This window comes from Bufo bufo, chromosome 1 (genome assembly GCF_905171765.1).
Source record: "Bufo bufo chromosome 1, aBufBuf1.1, whole genome shotgun sequence".
Classification (NCBI taxonomy): domain Eukaryota; kingdom Metazoa; phylum Chordata; class Amphibia; order Anura; family Bufonidae; genus Bufo; species Bufo bufo.
In genome coordinates this window covers 44840051-44858578 of record NC_053389.1, presented here as the reverse complement: position 1 = coordinate 44858578, position 18528 = coordinate 44840051, and positions in this window count along the sequence as shown.

Sequence of the window (18528 nt, the reverse complement as noted above, 5' to 3'; positions counted from 1 at the left end):
TGCCTGCCGGTTGCAGCCCTTCCTCTAGATCTCTAGTGGCACTTTCAGCTTCCTGTGACCAGTCGTCTGGTTCATGTGGAGCCATCTTAGCTGCCTCACACACAGCACCGGAGGTCTTCTTTTGCAAGTATTTCTCCATATCTGATGAACCTCTGTCCGGCTTCGGAGAGTCGGTCTTATCTTTAGGGAGGTATCTGCCAACTTTCCCCATAATTTGATGAGTTATGGTGCAATATAAACCAGGATGCTGGAATGCATGTAGAGGAGCTTCTCTTACATGCGTCTGTTCAGGCCAGCAGTCAGACTCCGCCCCCCTAGTAGTTATATTCTTGTACATAGGAGCAGTATTATAGTAGTTATATTCTTGTACATAGGAGCAGTATTATAGTAGTTATATTCTTGTACATAGGAGGCAGTATTATAGTAGTTATATTCTTGTACATAGGAGCAGTAATATAGTAGTTATATTCTTGTACATAGGAGGCAGTATTATAGTAGTTATATTCTTGTACATAGGAGCAGTATTATAGTAGTTATATTCTTGTACATAGGAGCAGTATTATAGTAGTTATATTCTTGTACATAGGAGGCAGTATTATAGTAGTTATATTCTTGTACATAGGAGCCGTATTATAGTAGTTATATTCTTGTACATAGGAGCAGTATTATAGTAGTTATATTCTTGTACATAGGAGGCAGTATTATAGTAGTTATATTCTTGTACATAGGAGACAGTATTATAGTAGGTATATTCTTGTACATAGGAGCAGTATTATAGTAGTTATATTCTTGTACATAGGAGCAGTATTATAGTAGTTATATTCTTGTACATAGGAGGCAGTATTATAGTAGTTATATTCTTGTACATAGGAGGCAGTATTATAGTAGTTATATTCTTGTACATAGGAGGTAGTATTATAGTAGTTATATTCTTGTACATAGGAGTAGTATTATAGTAGTTATATTCTTGTACATAGGAGCAGTATTATAGTAGTTATATTCTTGTACATAGGAGCAGTATTATAGTAGTGATATTCTTGTACATAGGAGCAGTATTTATAGTAGTTATATTCTTATACATAGGAGCAGTATTATAGTAGTTATATTCTTGTACATAAGAACAGTATTATAGTAATTATATTCTTGTACATACGGGCAGTATTATAGTAGTTATATTCTTGTACATAGGAGGCAGTATTATAGTAGTTATATTCTTGTACATAGGAGGCAGTATTATAGTAGTTATATTCTTGTACATAGGAGCAGTATTATAGTAGTTATATTCTTGTAGATAGGAGGCAGTATTATAGTAGTTATATTCTTGTACATAGGAGCAGTATTATAGTAGTTATATTCTTGTACATAGGAGGCAGTATTATAGTAGTTATAATCTTGTACATAGGAGCAGTATTATAGTAGTTATATTCTTGTACATAGGAGCAGTATTATAGTAGTTATATTCTTGTACATAGGAGCAGTATTATAGTAGTTATATTCTTGTACATAGGAGGTAGTAATATAGTAGTTATATTCTTGTACATAGGAGGCAGTATTATAGTAGTTATATTCTTGTACATAGGAGCAGTATTATAGTAGTTATATTCTTGTACATAGGAGCAGTATTATAGTAGTTATATTCTTGTACATAGGGGGCAGTATTATAGTAGTTATATTCTTGTACATAGGAAGCAGTATTATAGTAGTTATATTCTTGTACATAGGAGCAGTATTATAGTAGTTATATTCTTGTACATAGGAGGTAGTATTATAGTAGTTATATTCTTGTGCATAGGAACAGTCTCTGAAAGGTGTCATGTTACATTAGTCATGAAATCTCAGTACTGGTTAAATTTTGCTCTAAATCCTTTTATCTTTTCGTGGTATGACGGGTGATAAGATCAGATGTGTTACGTTACTTTCATTAGTATACTGATTCTTGCTGTGTTTTCCCACTGATAACGCAGAACTTTCTGTGCGCCGTAATCTTGACTTTAGCAATAATAACCTCTTACAATCACATATCGCTTTATACCCTGCACTGAGTAAGCACTGAGTAAACACCTCGCCATGTAATGACTATTATGGGGATAAAAAGAATTCTAGACGGACACGATAACAGTGAGATATAATATCCGCAGCTGCTAATTGTACGGTAAATTATTAGCTGGACGCGTGGCCCGAGTGACAGGACACAGTGATGGAGTATAATAATCACAGTATACAGGACACCACCTATATGCACTATACATCCCGCTGCTACAAAGGACTCAGAACATATAGATATCTTCTTGTCCATAGGGGCAGTGCTATAGTAGTCATATCTCTGTCCACAGAGGGCAGTATTATAGTATACAGTAGCTAGTTAAGATGGCTGATAACAGATAGCACAAGCGTATTTTGGAATAAAAATCTTCTTTCCAACCTGCTTCAGGGAACATTTTTAGAATATCTCCTCCTAACTTTGGACCTGGCTTCAGGTTCCTCGTGGGAGACCCCATAACCATAGGGCTACTCTTGTATTTGATCCCCTAAAATATTCTGATTTTTGTAATTTTGCCCCCTTCAATCTTTTTTCAGCTGCCTATAACTCATGTATCCAAGCCCGTCGTGTGTGATACCCTGTCAGCGGTACATATCCCAGTATGCGGTGTCTTACCTTCTTCCCCATCTTGCTGGTTTGGTGTTTCGGGGACTGTGATCAGGCTGATGGTTGCTGCCAACAAATCTTGGCGAGGACTTGAGGTCACCTTATAAAGCTTGGGCGATGGACCCACCCAGAGGCACGGGGCACACCGCTGCCCCCTCCTCACTCTGCACCTTTACGTCTGCATGTAAGATCCAATCTCAGGGCTGTGATAAAACAAGGACGTGGAGATTACAGAACCTTCTGCTGTCCTTCAGTATCTGCCCCAGGACTGTATCGCGAGTGCTGGGCGAGGGGCAGTATGTAAAAGTAATAAAAAACACGTAACATAATGCACCGGCCAAGGGGAAGCATGGAGGGGCAAGGACATGGCTCTATGAGACAGGGGGTAAGCTCAGATACAACAACTCAGCAGACTGTATCACTCATGATGGGCTTAGATACATCTACCCAGCAGGCAGTATCACACGATAGGCTTACCTGCATCGACCCATCAGAAAGTATCACACATGATAGGTTCAGATACATCAACCCAGCAGACAGTATCACACATGATAGGCTTAGATACTTCAACCCAGCATAAAGTATCACACATGATAGGCTTAGGGTACTTTCACACTTGCGGCAGAGTGATCCGGACGCAGATCAGTCTAACAAATGCATTGCAAGAACGGATCCATCCCACCGCTTGTCATACAGACAAACGGATCAGTTTCTATATTTTTTTCACATTTTTACCCGTCTGCGCATGCGCAGACCAGAAGGGCGGATCCGGCATTCCGGTATTTTTTTATGCATTTCAATGTAAATTAATGCTGGATCCGGCATTCCGGTAACTGATCCGGAATTTTGGACGGAGATAAAACCGTAGCATGCTGCGGTATTATCTCCGTCCTAAAAGTCAAAAAGACTGAACCGAAGACATCCTGATGTATCCTGAACGGATTGCTCTCCATTCACAATGCATGGGGATAAAACTGATCAGTTCTTTTCCGGTATTGAGACGCTAGGACGGAACTCAGTGACGGAAAAGAAAAACGCCAGCGTGAAAGTAGCCTTAGATACAGTAACTCAGCAGACAATAGCACACATAATAGGCTTAGATACAGAAGCTCAGCACATAGTATCACACATGATAGCTTAGATACATCAACACATCAGACAGTATCCTACATGATAGGATTAGATACAGTGGCTCAGTAAACAGTATAACCCATTAGGCTTAGATACATCTACCCAGCAGACAGTATCCTATATGATAGGCTTCGGCTTCGTTCACATCACCGTTCAGCCTTTCCGTTTAGGAGCAGGAGAACGGAAAGGACGGATTTGGCACATAACTGAGCCAAACGGAGCCTAAGGACCCCATAGACCCCATAGACTATAATGGGGTCCGTTATGTTTCCGCTCAGAAGACGATTTTGAAGCGGAGACAAAAGTCCTGCATGCACAACTTTTGTCTCCGCTCCAAAATCATCTTCTGAGTGGAAACTTAACGGACCCCATTATAGTCTATGGGGTCTATGGGGTCCTTAGGCTCCGTTTGGCTCAGTTATGTGCCAAATCTGTCCTTTCCATTCTCCTGCTCCTAAACGGAAAGGCTGAACGGTGATGTGAATAAAGCTTTAGATACATCAACACATCGGACAGTATCACACATAATAGGCTTAGGTACATCAACCCAGCAGACAGTATCACACAGTATAGGATTAGATACAGCAGCTCTGCAGACAGTATCCTACATGATAGGATTAGATACAGCAGCTCAGCAGACAGTATCACACATGATAGGATTAGATACAGCAGTTCAGCAGTCAGTATCACACATGATGAGCTTAGATACAGCAGCTCAGCAGACAGTATCACACATGATAGGCTTAGATACAGCAGCTCAGCAGACAGTATCACACATAATAGAATTAGATACAGCAGCTCAGCAGACAGTATCACACATGATGAGCTTAGATACAGCAGCTCAGCAGACAGTATCACACATGATAGGATTAGATACAGCAGTTCAGCAGTCAGTATACCACATGATAGGCTTAGATACACTAGGTCAGCAGACAGTATCACACATGATAGGATTAGATACGGCAGCTCAGCAGACAGTATCACACATGATGAGCTTAGATACAGCAGCTCAGCAGACAGTATCACACATGATAGGATTAGATACAGCAGATCAGCAGACAGTATCACACATGATAGGCTTAGATACAGCAGCTCAGCAGACAGTATCACACATGATAGGATTAGATACAGCAGTTCAGCAGACAGTATCACACATGATAGGATTAGATACATAGCTCAGCAGACAGTATCACACATGATAGGATTAGATACAGCAGCTCAGCAGACAGTATCACACAGTATAGGATTAGATACAGCAGCTCAGCAGACAGTATCACACATGATAGGATTAGATACAGCAGCTCAGCAGACAGTATCACACATGATAGGATTAGATACAGCAGCTCAGCAGACAGTATCACACATGATAGGATTAGATACAGCAGCTCAGCAGACAGTATCACACAGTATAGGATTAGATACAGCAGCTCAGCAGACAGTATCACACATGATAGGATTAGATACAGCAGCTCAGCAGATAGTATCACACATGATAGGATTAGATACATAGCTCAGCAGACAGTATCACACATGATAGGATTAGATACAGCAGCTCAGCAGACAGTATCACACATGATAGCATTAGATACAGCAGCTCAGCAGACAGTATCACACATGATAGGATTAGATACAGCAGCTCAGCAGACAGTATCACACATGATAGGATTAGATACAGCAGCTCAGCAGACAGTATCACACATGATAGGATTAGATACAGCAGCTCAGCAGACAGTATCACACATGATAGGATTAGATACAGCAGCTCAGCAGACAGTATCACACATGATAGGATTAGATACAGCAGCTCAGCAGACAGTATCACACATGATAGGATTAGATACAGCAGCTCAGCAGATAGTATCACACATGATAGGATTAGATACATAGCTCAGCAGACAGTATCACACATGATAGGATTAGATACAGCAGCTCAGCAGACAGTATCACACATGATAGGATTAGATACAGCAGCTCAGCAGACAGTATCACACATGATAGGATTAGATACAGCAGCTCAGCAGACAGTATCACACATGATAGGATTAGATACAGCAGCTCAGCAGACAGTATCACACATGATAGGATTAGATACAGCAGCTCAGCAGATAGTATCACACATGATAGGATTAGATACATAGCTCAGCAGACAGTATCACACATGATAGGATTAGATACAGCAGCTCAGCAGACAGTATCACACATGATAGGATTAGATACAGCAGCTCAGCAGACAGTATCACACATGATAGGATTAGATACAGCAGCTCAGCAGACAGTATCACACATGATAGGATTAGATACAGCAGCTCAGCAGACAGTATCACACATGATAGGATTAGATACAGCAGCTCAGCAGACAGTATCACACAGTATAGGATTAGATACAGCAGCTCAGCAGACAGTATCACACATGATAGGATTAGATACAGCAGCTCAGCAGACAGTATCACACATGATAGCATTAGATACAGCAGCTCAGCAGACAGTATCACACATGATAGGATTAGATACAGCAGCTCAGCAGACAGTATCACACATGATAGGATTAGATACAGCAGCTCAGCAGACAGTATCACACATGATAGGATTAGATACAGCAGCTCAGCAGACAGTATCACACATGATAGGATTAGATACAGCAGCTCAGCAGACAGTATCACACATGATAGGATTAGATACAGCAGCTCAGCAGACAGTATCACACATGATAGGATTAGATACAGCAGCTCAGCAGATAGTATCACACATGATAGGATTAGATACATAGCTCAGCAGACAGTATCACACATGATAGGATTAGATACAGCAGCTCAGCAGACAGTATCACACATGATAGGATTAGATACAGCAGCTCAGCAGACAGTATCACACATGATAGGATTAGATACAGCAGCTCAGCAGACAGTATCACACATGATAGGATTAGATACAGCAGCTCAGCAGACAGTATCACACATGATAGGATTAGATACAGCAGCTCAGCAGATAGTATCACACATGATAGGATTAGATACATAGCTCAGCAGACAGTATCACACATGATAGGATTAGATACAGCAGCTCAGCAGACAGTATCACACAGTATAGGATTAGATACAGCAGCTCAGCAGACAGTATCACACATGATAGGATTAGATACAGCAGCTCAGCAGACAGTATCACACATGATAGGATTAGATACAGCAGCTCAGCAGACAGTATCACACATGATAGGATTAGATACAGCAGCTCAGCAGACAGTATCACACAGTATAGGATTAGATACAGCAGCTCAGCAGACAGTATCACACATGATAGGATTAGATACAGCAGCTCAGCAGATAGTATCACACATGATAGGATTAGATACAGCAGCTCAGCAGACAGTATCACACATGATAGGATTAGATACATAGCTCAGCAGACAGTATCATCCATGAGTGGATTAGGGTTAGGGCTCATGCACACAACCGTGTGCTGCCCGTGGCCGTATTGTGGCCTGCATACGGCGGGTATGCAATACACGGGCACCGGCCGTGTGCATCCCGCATCACGGATCGCAGACCCATTCACTTCAATGGGTCTGCATGCACTACTTTTTTGCGGTGCAGACAGATCACAGACCCATTCAAGTTGAATGGGTCTGGATCTGTCTGCGGCTGCCGCACGGACGTTGCCTGTGCATTGGGGAGCGCAAATTGCAGTCCCCAATGCACGGAACGCCCACCACACGGTCGTGTGCATGAGCCCTTAGGGTTAGGGTAGCACACATGATAGGTTTAGATAGACAGTATCGCACATGATAGGATTAGATACACTAGGTCAGCAGACAGTATCCTACATGATAGGATTAGATACACTAGGTCAGCAGACAGTATCCTACATGATAGGATTAGATACACTAGGTCAGCAGACAGTATCACACATGATAGGATTAGATACAGCAGCTCAGCAGACAGTATCACACATGATAGGATTAGATAAAGCAGCTCAGCAGACAGTATCACATATGATAGACTTAGATACATCAGCTCAGCAGACAGTATCACACATGCTAGACTTAGATACAGGATTAGATATACTAGCTCCTGAAGATTGTTTTTATTATCATATATATTAAGTACCTTTACACAAGGGCCGGGGGTCTATATTGTGATCGGCCGCAGCCTCACATAAATGACGACCGCTGCAGGTGGATCGGGGATCAGAGTGGGGGGCCGGGGCCGGGCCATGCAGGGGCGCAGTGACCAGATTGTACATTTTGACTGAGATTTTTTTCTCTATTTTACAATGCCCCCTGCATAGTTTTAGATAACATAGGGGAACCCCTCTAAGTTGTTAATCTTTCTCTTATTTTCTCTTTGATTCCTGGCACATTCTCCTGTGTAAACCCTCCTCTGTGCTGCGTCTTTTCTCAGTATTTCCTCGGCCTCTCGTCACTGAAGAATGGAAGAAACGTCACAGGAGACGAGAGCAAACAGCCGCCGGCCACAGGGTCAGTCAGACAGGCGGTGTAGCGGGCACGCCCTGCAGATGGGTCTCGCATTTAAAGGGGCTAGGCTAGGTCTACGCAACGGCATGTGTCGGACGACACACAGGGCACAGCTACACTGCAACATGTTATAAAACTATTTTTATAATGGCAGTCTATGGTGTCGCACTACGACATGCGACATGCTGCGACTGCGACGTGACAGTCGTAGAGAAATCCATCTTGAATGGTTTTTTTGTGACTGTCGCAGTCGCAGCATGTCGCATGTCGTAGTGCGACACCATAGACTGCCATTATAAAAACTGTCGTGTTGTCGTGTAGACCTAGCCTTATCCAGTTTAGAAAATGCATTTTCATAAACATTGTTAAAGGGGTTTTCTGAGATTTTGATACTGATGACGGATCCTCAGGATAGGTCATCAGTATCTAAATGGTGGGGGCCCGACACCAGGGACCCCTGCCGATCAGCTGTTTGAGAAGGCACCAGCGCTCATGTAACGCCCCGCTAGGGGGCATTACCACCTTTTTGCACCCCCACTATCTCCTATGGTTGATCCTGTGTCATCTTATGTATTTATTACCATATCCTGCATATTGTGTATATGTACCGTATTCCCTATTTTTCAACTGTTCAAGTGTAATGTGCCTGGTCTACCAGCAGATGGCGGCATCTAAGGCAGAGCTAGTTTGCCTGGAATGGAACGTGCTTTCCATTCTAGAACTCTCTAGAGAGGTAGGAGTTTTAGTTAGTGAGGTAGTCCACCTGTATGGGGAAGCAGCAGGCCCTCGTCCCTCCTGGACGAGCCTGCAGAAGTTAGTCTCGGAGCACCCCCCTGCAAGGGGGAGGCTGTGTGCAAGCCAGCAGAGCCTTTCTGCTCTGTTGGGCCCAGAGGCTGAGTGCCTCCAAAGTCAGGAAGAACGATTCCCTGAATAAAGATAAAGACAAAGATGCAGATAAAGATAGAGACAGAGTCAGACAAAGAGAGAAGTTGCAGCAGAAAGCCAAAGGAAAAAGTTTCTATTTAATCCACCCAACATAGCAGAGCTGAATGAGTACAGATGTAGCAGAGCTGATCGTGTTTGCCTGCCAGAAGTTAAGCCAAAACCTGCTGATAACCAAGACAAAGTTGGAAGATTGTTCCCTGGTGCAAGTTTATTCAAGTAAAGCTGTTTCAACTTCAATGAAAGTCTGGACTCCATTTATTCTACTCATTCTTCAACTGTTAACCTTATTTGCACTGCTTCTGACGACTATGCCAGGGGTTCTGGGATATCCAGGTAGGAGCACCGTGACAAGTGCAAAATCTGCACCCAAAAGGACGTTATAGGCAACCCTTACACCACTCTGGAATTCCTACACCTGGGTTCCACCATCACCTTCTAGTCCCTCGTTGCTGAAATGCAACTGGTGTCACGACAAAAACTTTTAACCTCTTAAGTCATCTTAAAGGGACCCCCCCTAGTCCGTCCGTTTCACTCACAGCAACTTACCAAGCACAGCGCCGTACATTGTATACCCCTTGTGCTTGGTATTGCAGCTTAGCTCCATTCACTAGAATGGGGCTGAGCTGCTCCTAGGCCACGTGACTGATGAACATGAGATCACTGGGCCTAGGGAAAGCAGAGGGAAGGCCACAGCGCTCACAGGAGCATCGGTGCCTTCCCTAACAGCTGATTGGTGGGGGTCTTGCAGTTTGGACAGCTCCTTTGGAAAATGAAAGGTGGAATCTGATTGGTTGCTATGGGCAACTAAACCATTTCCACTTTACACCAGTTTGATAAATCTCGCAGATGCCTTCCGTTTTTCACACAAGCCCAGTTCACTTTAGGGGGCCAGAGCTGCGTAAAAAAAAAAAAAGGCACAACATAGAACAGGCTGCGATTTTTTTCCTGAACGCAGAGAAGAACGCGTGAAAAATGCTGTTGATGGGCACAAACCCATTGAAATGAACGGGTCAGGATTCAGTCCAGATGCTAAGCATTTGCTACACACATCACATCCGGACGGAAAACTCGCTCATGTGAAAGAGGCCTTAGGCCTCTTTCACACGAAAGATACGGATTGTGTCAAGGTGCTTTCAGTGAAACTTGCACCATTTCGCAAGCAAGTTCAGTCAGTTTTATCTGGATTTGCATTCACTGTTTCAGTTTTTTCCGCGCGGGTGCAATCAGTTTTGATGTGTTTTTTTTTAACGTGAAAAAAAAACGGAAGGTTTACAAACAACATCTCTTAGCAACCATCAGTGAAAAGGCATCGCACCCGCACTGCATCCAGGTTACATCCGTATGCAATGCGTTTTTCACTGAAGCCCCATTCGCTTCTATGGTGCCAGGGCTGTGTAAAAAACACAGAATATAGAACATGCTGCGTTTTTCATGCAACGCAGAAATGATGCGTGAATAAAACGCTCATGTACACAGACCCATTGAAATGAATGGGTCAGGATTCAGTGCGGGTGCTATGCGATCACGTCACGCACTGCACCCGCGTGGAAAACTCGCTCATGTGAAAGGGGCCTTAGGCCTCTTTCACACGAGCGTGACGGATTAGGTCCGGATGCGTTCAGGGTGCGTTCAGTGAAACTCGCACTATTTTGCATGCAAGTTCAGTCAGTTTTGTCTGCGATTGCGTTCAGTTGTTCAGTTTTTTCCGCGCGGGTGCAATGCGTTTTGATGCGTTTTTCACGCGCGTGTTAAAAAACTGAAGGTTTACAAACAACATCTCTTAGCAACCATTAGTTAAAAACGCATCGCACCCGCACTTGCTTGCGGATGCAATGCGTTTTTCACGCAGCCCCATTCACTTCTATGGGGTCAGGGCTGCGTGAAAAACGCAGAATATAGAACATGCTGCGTTTTTCACGCAACGCAGAACTGATGCGTGAAAAACAACGCTCATGTACACAGACCCATTGAAATGAATGGGTCAGGATTCAGTGCGGGTGCTATGTGTTAACGTCACGCATTGCACCCGCGTGGAAAACTCGCTCGTGTGAAAGGGGCCTTAGGGTCTTCTTAAACAGACCAATTACCTGACAGATGATCGGGAAGGACGCAGACACGCCCGATCATCTGGAGGAGACTGCTGCATTAGGCCTCATGCACACGACCGTTGTGTGCATCCGTGGCCGTTGTGCCGTCTTCCGTTTTTTTTCGCGGACCCATTGACTTTTAATGGGTCCGTGGAAAAATCGGAAAATGCACCGTTTTGCAGCCGCATCCGTGATCCGTGTTTCCTGTCCGTCAAAAAAATAGGACCTGTCCTATTTTTTGGACGGACAACGGTTCACGGACCCATTCAAGTCAATGGGTCCGTGAAAGAACACGGATGCACACAAGATTGGCATCCGCGTCCGTGATCCGTGGCCGTAGGTTACTTTTTATACAGACGGATCCGAAGATCCGTCTGCATAAAAGCTTTTTCAGAGATGAGTTTTCACTTCGTGAAAACTCAAATCCGACAGTATATTCTAACACAGAGGCGTTCCCATAGTGATGGGGACGCTTCTAGTTAGAATATACTGAGAACTGTCTACATGACTGCCCCCTGCTGCCTGGCAGCACCCGATCTCTTACAGGGGGCTGTGATCCGCACAATTAACCCCTCAGGTGCTGCACCTGAAGGGGTTAATTGTGCATATCATAGCCCCCTATAAGAAATCAGGGGCTGCCAGGCAGCAGGGGGCAGACCCCCCTCCCTCCCCAGTTTGAATATCATTGGTGGCCAGTGTGCGGCCCCCCCCTCTATTGTATTAATATCATTGGTGGCCAGTGTGCGGCCTCCCCTCCCCCGCCCCCCCCCCTCCGTCGGCCCCCCTCTATTGTAATTTCATTGGTGGCCAGTGTGCGGCCTCCCCCCCCCCCCAATCATTGGTGGCAGCGGAGATTCCGATCGGAGTCCCAGTTTAATCGCTCTGGGGCTCCGATCGGTAACCATGGCAACCAGGACGCTACTGCAGGCCTGGTTGCCATGGTTACTTAGCAATATTACAATATTAGAAGCATCATACTTACCTGCTGACCTGGCTGCTGCGATGTCTGTCTCCGGCCGGGAGCTCCTCCTACTGGTAAGTGACAGATCAATGCGCCGCACAGACCTGTCACTTACCAGTAGGAGGAGCTCCCGGCCGGAGACAGACATCGCAGCAGCGAGGTCAGCAGGTAAGGGCTCTTTCACACCTGCGTTGTTTTCTTCCGGCATAGAGTTCCGTCGTCTGAATGGTTACCATGGCTGCCGGGACGCTAAAGTCCTGGCAGCCATGGTAAAGTGTAGCGGGGAGCGGGGAAGCAGCATACTTACAGTCCGTGCGGTTCCCCGGACGCTCAGTGACGTCAGGGCGCCCCAAGCGCATGGATCACGTGATCACATGGATCACATCATCCATGCGCATGGGGCGCTCTGACGTCATTCTGGAGCGCCCCGGGAGCCGCACGGACTGTAAGTATACCGCTCCCCCGCTCCCCACTACTACTATGGCAACCAGGACTTTAATAGCCTCCTGGGTGCCATAGTAACACTGAACGCATTTTGAAGACGGCTCCGTCTTCAAATGCTTTCGGTACACTTGCGTTTTTCCGGATCCGGCGTGTAATTCCGGCAAGTGGAGTACACGCCGGATCCGGACAACGCAAGTGTGAAAGAGGCCTAAGTATGATGCTTCTAATATTGTAATATTGCTAAGTAACCATGGCAACCACGCCTGCAGTAGCGTCCTGGTTACCATGGTTACCGATCGGAGCCCCAGAGCGATTAAACTGGGACTCCGATCGGAATCTCCGCTGCCACCAATGATCGGGCACGGGGGGGGGGAAGGGGAGGCCGCACACTGGCCACCAATGAAATTACAATAGAGGGGGGGCGACGGAAGGGGGGGGGCGGGGGAGGGGAGGCCGCACACTGGCCACCAATGAAATTACAATAGAGGGGGGGGGGGGGCGGGGGAGGGGAGGTCGCACACTGGCCACCAATGATATTCAAACTGGGGAGGGTGGGGGGTCTGCCCCCTCCTGCCTGGTAGCCCCTGATCTCTTACAGGGGGCTATGATACGCACAATTAACCCCTTCAGGTGCGGCACCTGAAGGGTTAATTGTGCTGATCACAGCCCCCTGTAAAAGATCGGGTGCTGCCAGGCAGCAGGGGGCAGTCATGTACACAGTTTGTAGTATATTCTAACTAGAAGCGTCCCCATCACCATGGGAACGCCTCTGTGCTAGAATATACTGTCGGATATGAGTTTCACGATGTAACCTCATATCCGACAGTATAGTCTAACATAGAGGCGTTCCCATGGTGATGGGGACGCTTCAAGTTAAAATATACCATCGGATTGGAGAAAACTCCGATCCTATGGTATATTAACTCCTGACTTTACATTGAAAGTCAATGGGGGACGGATCCGTTTGAAATTGCACCATATTGTGTCAACGTCAAACGGATCCGTCCCCATTGACTTGCATTGTAATTCAGGACGGATCCGTTTGGCTCCGCACGGCCAGGCGGACACCAAAACGACTGTTTTTTCATGTCCGTGGATCCTCCAAAAATCAAGGAAGACCGGACGAAAAAACGGTCACGGATCACGGACCCCGTTTTTGCGGACCGTAAAAAAAAACGGTCGTGTACATGAGGCCTTAAGGGTAGGACCACACGGCCAGGTGTCTGCATGCACTTTTGAAAGCCAAAGATAGGAGTGGATCATAAAAGGAAGGACAGTATAAAGGACATATATGACGTCTCCTCTCTTCTGAATCCACTGCTACAGAAACCTGACCGTGAGGCCCTATGAAATTTTGCAGATCGTGGTTTATACACCACAATGATTTTCCATGCGGGCGGAATGACGTAATCACTGTAGGTGGCCAGCTAAGACCTGTCCTAGGTTGCTAGTATAGCTTATATGTTTATACAGCTAAACCTGCCAATAACCTTAATACAGTTCCTATGTTTGTGTGTTGAAGACAAAAGCAGAGTTATTTACAGTGACTTCATGTTTGGATGTCATATAACTGTTATATATTGTGTTCACAGAAGCAGAAAAGATAATATGCCTTTAAGATTCATTATATGGAAGTGAGGTAAGCTCAATGACACAGCAGAAACAACAGAAAGCATAGAGTTAAACTGTTGTTGCTGGGCAGGAGTCTAGACCAATCACAGCCAGCCTCACACACAGCAGGAGTTTTGACCAAACACAGCCAGCCTCACACACAGCCTGTGTGGGAAATTACCCTAGCAGGAGCTTCTAGAAACATTACACCAGAGGAGAGAAGCTGAACAGACATTCACTCCACTAAGAGTTGTGTTTTATGGAAGCAGAGAGGCCAAAATAGGTATTTAAAACAGTCATTAATATAGTAATTAGAACTGTATACTGAACTAGTTATATATGTGTGTTTACTTACAGTTCCACCAATTGCAAACTACAAAGTTCACAATCCAAATTCTAATTCCATATTGCAATCCAAATTTCATACAACCATACCAGATCATACTCAACCAATCTGCAAATAGTTACTGCTAACTGCATACTGCGACCAAATTCAGCAAGTGAACTATTAGTTAGACCTCAGATGTACCTCTCAGAGAGATCATAAATTTCTTAAATAACTTAAAGTGAGAGTACAGATACTGAAGAGAGAAATATATCCACCATTTTATGTTGAATGACAAGATTGAACAGTTGAACCACTATCTTATGCATACCGCCATTTTATGAATCTTTATGCAACACGTGTTTTGTACATGGACTATCTGCTGCGGAGGCGGCAGTGTTATATGAAGAAAAGTTGAAGTTAATAAAGAAGTTATTTGAAGCATTTGGTGTGCTCTTTAAACCTACTGTTTCCATAGAACGGCGCTAGAGGAATTACGGAGTAATAGACAGTCTGGTTAGACTAAAAGTCAGAGATATAAAAATTCTTCTAATGCCACAGCGCAAAAGGCACTTCATAGTGCTGCGCCTGCCACAGTCACCTTTTACGCTCTAAGATTATTGTGAACGAGCATTTATAATACACTACTCCCTGAAAAATCTGACAGATAATCGGTTCATGTAAAAGGACATGAGTGGAGAGTAAGCATCTCTGGGTCTGAAGGACATGTCCTGCATTGTCCCCCATTGTCCTGTGCTTCCCTTGTAGTGTTGTGACTGTTGGGTGCACCTCCATAAACCTCATATTGTACGCGTAGTAAAGATTCACACATCACATCACCACATATTACTCTTTATTATCCAGTCCCTGGTGTCCAGTGGTTCATTGTCCACTCTAGGAAGCCTAGAGGTTCATTGTCCAGTCCCTGGTGTGTAGAGGTTTATTGCCCAGTCCCTGGTGTGTAGAGGTTTATTGTCCAGTCCCTGGTGTGTAGAAGTTTATTGTCCAGTCCCTGGTGTGTAGAGGTTTATTGTCCGGTCCCTGGTGTGTAGAGGTTTATTGTCCAGTCCCTGGTGTGTAGAGGTTTATTGTCCAGTCCCTGGTGTGTAGAGGTTTATTGTTCAGTCCCTGATGTGTAGAGGTTTATTAACGAGTCCCTGGTGTGTAGACGTTTATTGTCCAGTCCCTGGTGTGTAGACGTTTTTTGTCCTGTCCCTGGTGTATAGAGGTTTATTGTCCGATCCCTGGTGTGTAGAGGTTTATAGTCCAGTCCCTGGTGTGTAGAGGTTTATTGTCCAGTCTCTGGTGTGTAGAGGTTTATTGTCCGGTCCCTGGTGTGTAGAGGTTTATTGTCCAGTCTCTGGTGTGTAGAGGTTTATTGTCCGGTCCCTGGTGTGTAGAGGTTTATAGTCCAGTCCCTGGTGTGTAGAGGTTTATTGTCCGGTCCCTGGTGTGTAGAGGTTTATTGTCCAGTCCCTGGTGTATAGAGGTTATTGTCCAGTCCCTGGTGTAGAGGTTTATTAAACAGTCCTAGGTGTCTGGAGGTTTAGTGTGTAGTTCTTGTGACTAGATTTATAGTAGTTAGTCCCTAGTATCCAGTGCTTTAAAGTGGGTTTAGACAGGCCGATGGAGCAGCCGATTGTTGGAAAGGAAGCCTTTCTTCCCAACAGTCGGCTGCTCGTTCAGTGAAGGAGAATGTGAATGAGCGGTCACTATTGCGATCCTTCGTCAGTTTATCAAACTAGTGTAAAGTAGAACTGGCTTAGTTGCTCATAGCAACCAATCAGATTCCTCCTTTCATTTTCCAAAGGAGCGAAAGGAGGAATCTGATTGGTTGTGTAGGAAGGCACAAGGGACCATCGTTGATGGTACATATGTCTTACCGAGGTTCCTGGCCTCGGTAAAGTGTCAGCGGCAGTAGCTGGTTGACACTTTGTTATTTAGTATAGCTGTGAATAGCTGATCCAGGAAGGCTCTTACTGGGAATAGTTATAGTGCTGAGTAGGTGACTACTCCCTACGTTCCAGGCCATGTTTTGACTGGCCTACAAAAAACAGCCAGCAGTGTCAGGTGGTGGTGGTTACCTCTCTGACAGTGAAGCTCTGTGGAGTGCCGTGTTGGATCAGAGTCTGAGCTGGAGTTGCAGTGCCTGAAAGACTATGGACAAAGCGAGGTCCACATACACCCCGTGGGGTTGTGGTACTGTGCAAAACCATACCGGTGTTGTGCTATTGATGCAACGTGCCACTTCCCCCAGGGCCCTCTATATCGTGTCGCAGGTGTAGTAGGAATTGCTGAGTGGTGTAGTGCGGCTGGCGTGGGCATGTCCAGCAGAGACGTGTCCCTGCACACCCTTTCCCCTTGCAAGGAAAGCTACGCGCTCACTCTAACTGGTCTCCACCCTTCCTTCAGGAAATAGGGCTAGCGCACTTCCCTACAGAGGGGGGCTAGAATGGAATGAAATGCTCCATTCTACCTACATACAGCTCTGCCGTGTTTTATGCCACCTGCTGGTGAACCAGGCACATTACATGAACAGTTACATAACATTCATATAAATGCACAGTGTTGAGGGACCTGGAAATAAATATATAGATGACATACAGGTTAGACCATAAAAAATAGTAGCAAGGTGCAGAAGTGGTAACACAACTCTGGGGTGTTACATACACCCTTACTTAAAAGCAAGCCGCCCTCGGCTTGTGCTTAGGGTGTGCTTTAAGGGTAGCCAAGGGGAAATTAGAGTGCTGCATGAGACAATTATTTTTAATGACATAGACTGACATAGCAACGGCTACCACTAGGTTCCTGCCCGTATGAGTAGGGTGTCCATTCCCAGTTGTCCCTCTCGGTAATAACCAGAGAACCAAAAAGACTGCACAAAGCGTTTAAATACTCCCGTTGTGGATACTAAGCCCTAGTACCACCAGAAGCGTGGGGGTGTCATGTACTGTAATCCCTCCACGTTACTATGAGACGCCCGCAAATAGAAGGGTGGTTTTATCCTGTATTGCCTTCCAAGCACCAAGGTTTAAATAAAGCTTAAAGCACGATCACCTTAAAGACTAAACAGGTAGCTAGTCCAATGAGCAATAGCGGAGGCAGCACATCCGGTGAAAAAAATCCCTTTATTGGGAACTGCTTACATGTAAAAACGTGGTTACAGGAAAATTGCTACGTTTCGGCTATGACATAGCCTTTGTCAAGCATACAGTGATCCCCAATTACCCCTGCTTAAAAAGTAGAAGCCACACCTCCACAAACGGACGTGGCCAATGACATACTTCCCTATTAAGGAATTTTTTCCCCATCTCGTCAACTCTAGTACCAAACTATTCATCATTAGACACCACTCGACTGTTTTTAGTAGAGTTATACACATTTATGTCACATTGTTTTGCACACTGAACACGGCTCCATGACGCAGAAGGCAGCGGTGGAGGAATTTGCCCCCCTCCATCGCTGGCGATTGATGTCTGATCGCTCCGCTCTCAATATACTGTGGGGATGTTTGATGTCAGCAGTCTGGGGCGGGCGGTCAGTTAAGCGTCCCTAGCAACAGAGCGCGTTCTGAGTGAGGAGTTGGAGGCGGCTCGGCGGCACTGTTGATCGCTAGGACGGGCTGGTTTGCGATCATGTGACCAGAGCCAGGCAAGACTCCGCCTCCCTGGACATGCGCTCTTGAAGCAGGGGGACGCGATACTGGCGTGCTGCATGGAGGTATGTGTTCCTTAGTGATTCACCCTATACACAGGAGGATGGTTGTATGTATATGGGGTGATTATGTATTCACGCACCTGTTATAGGGTGGATAATGTATTCATGATTGAAGTATGTCATTGGCCACGTCCGTTTGTGGAGGTGTGGCTTCTACTTTTTAAGCAGGGGTAATTGGGGACCACTGTA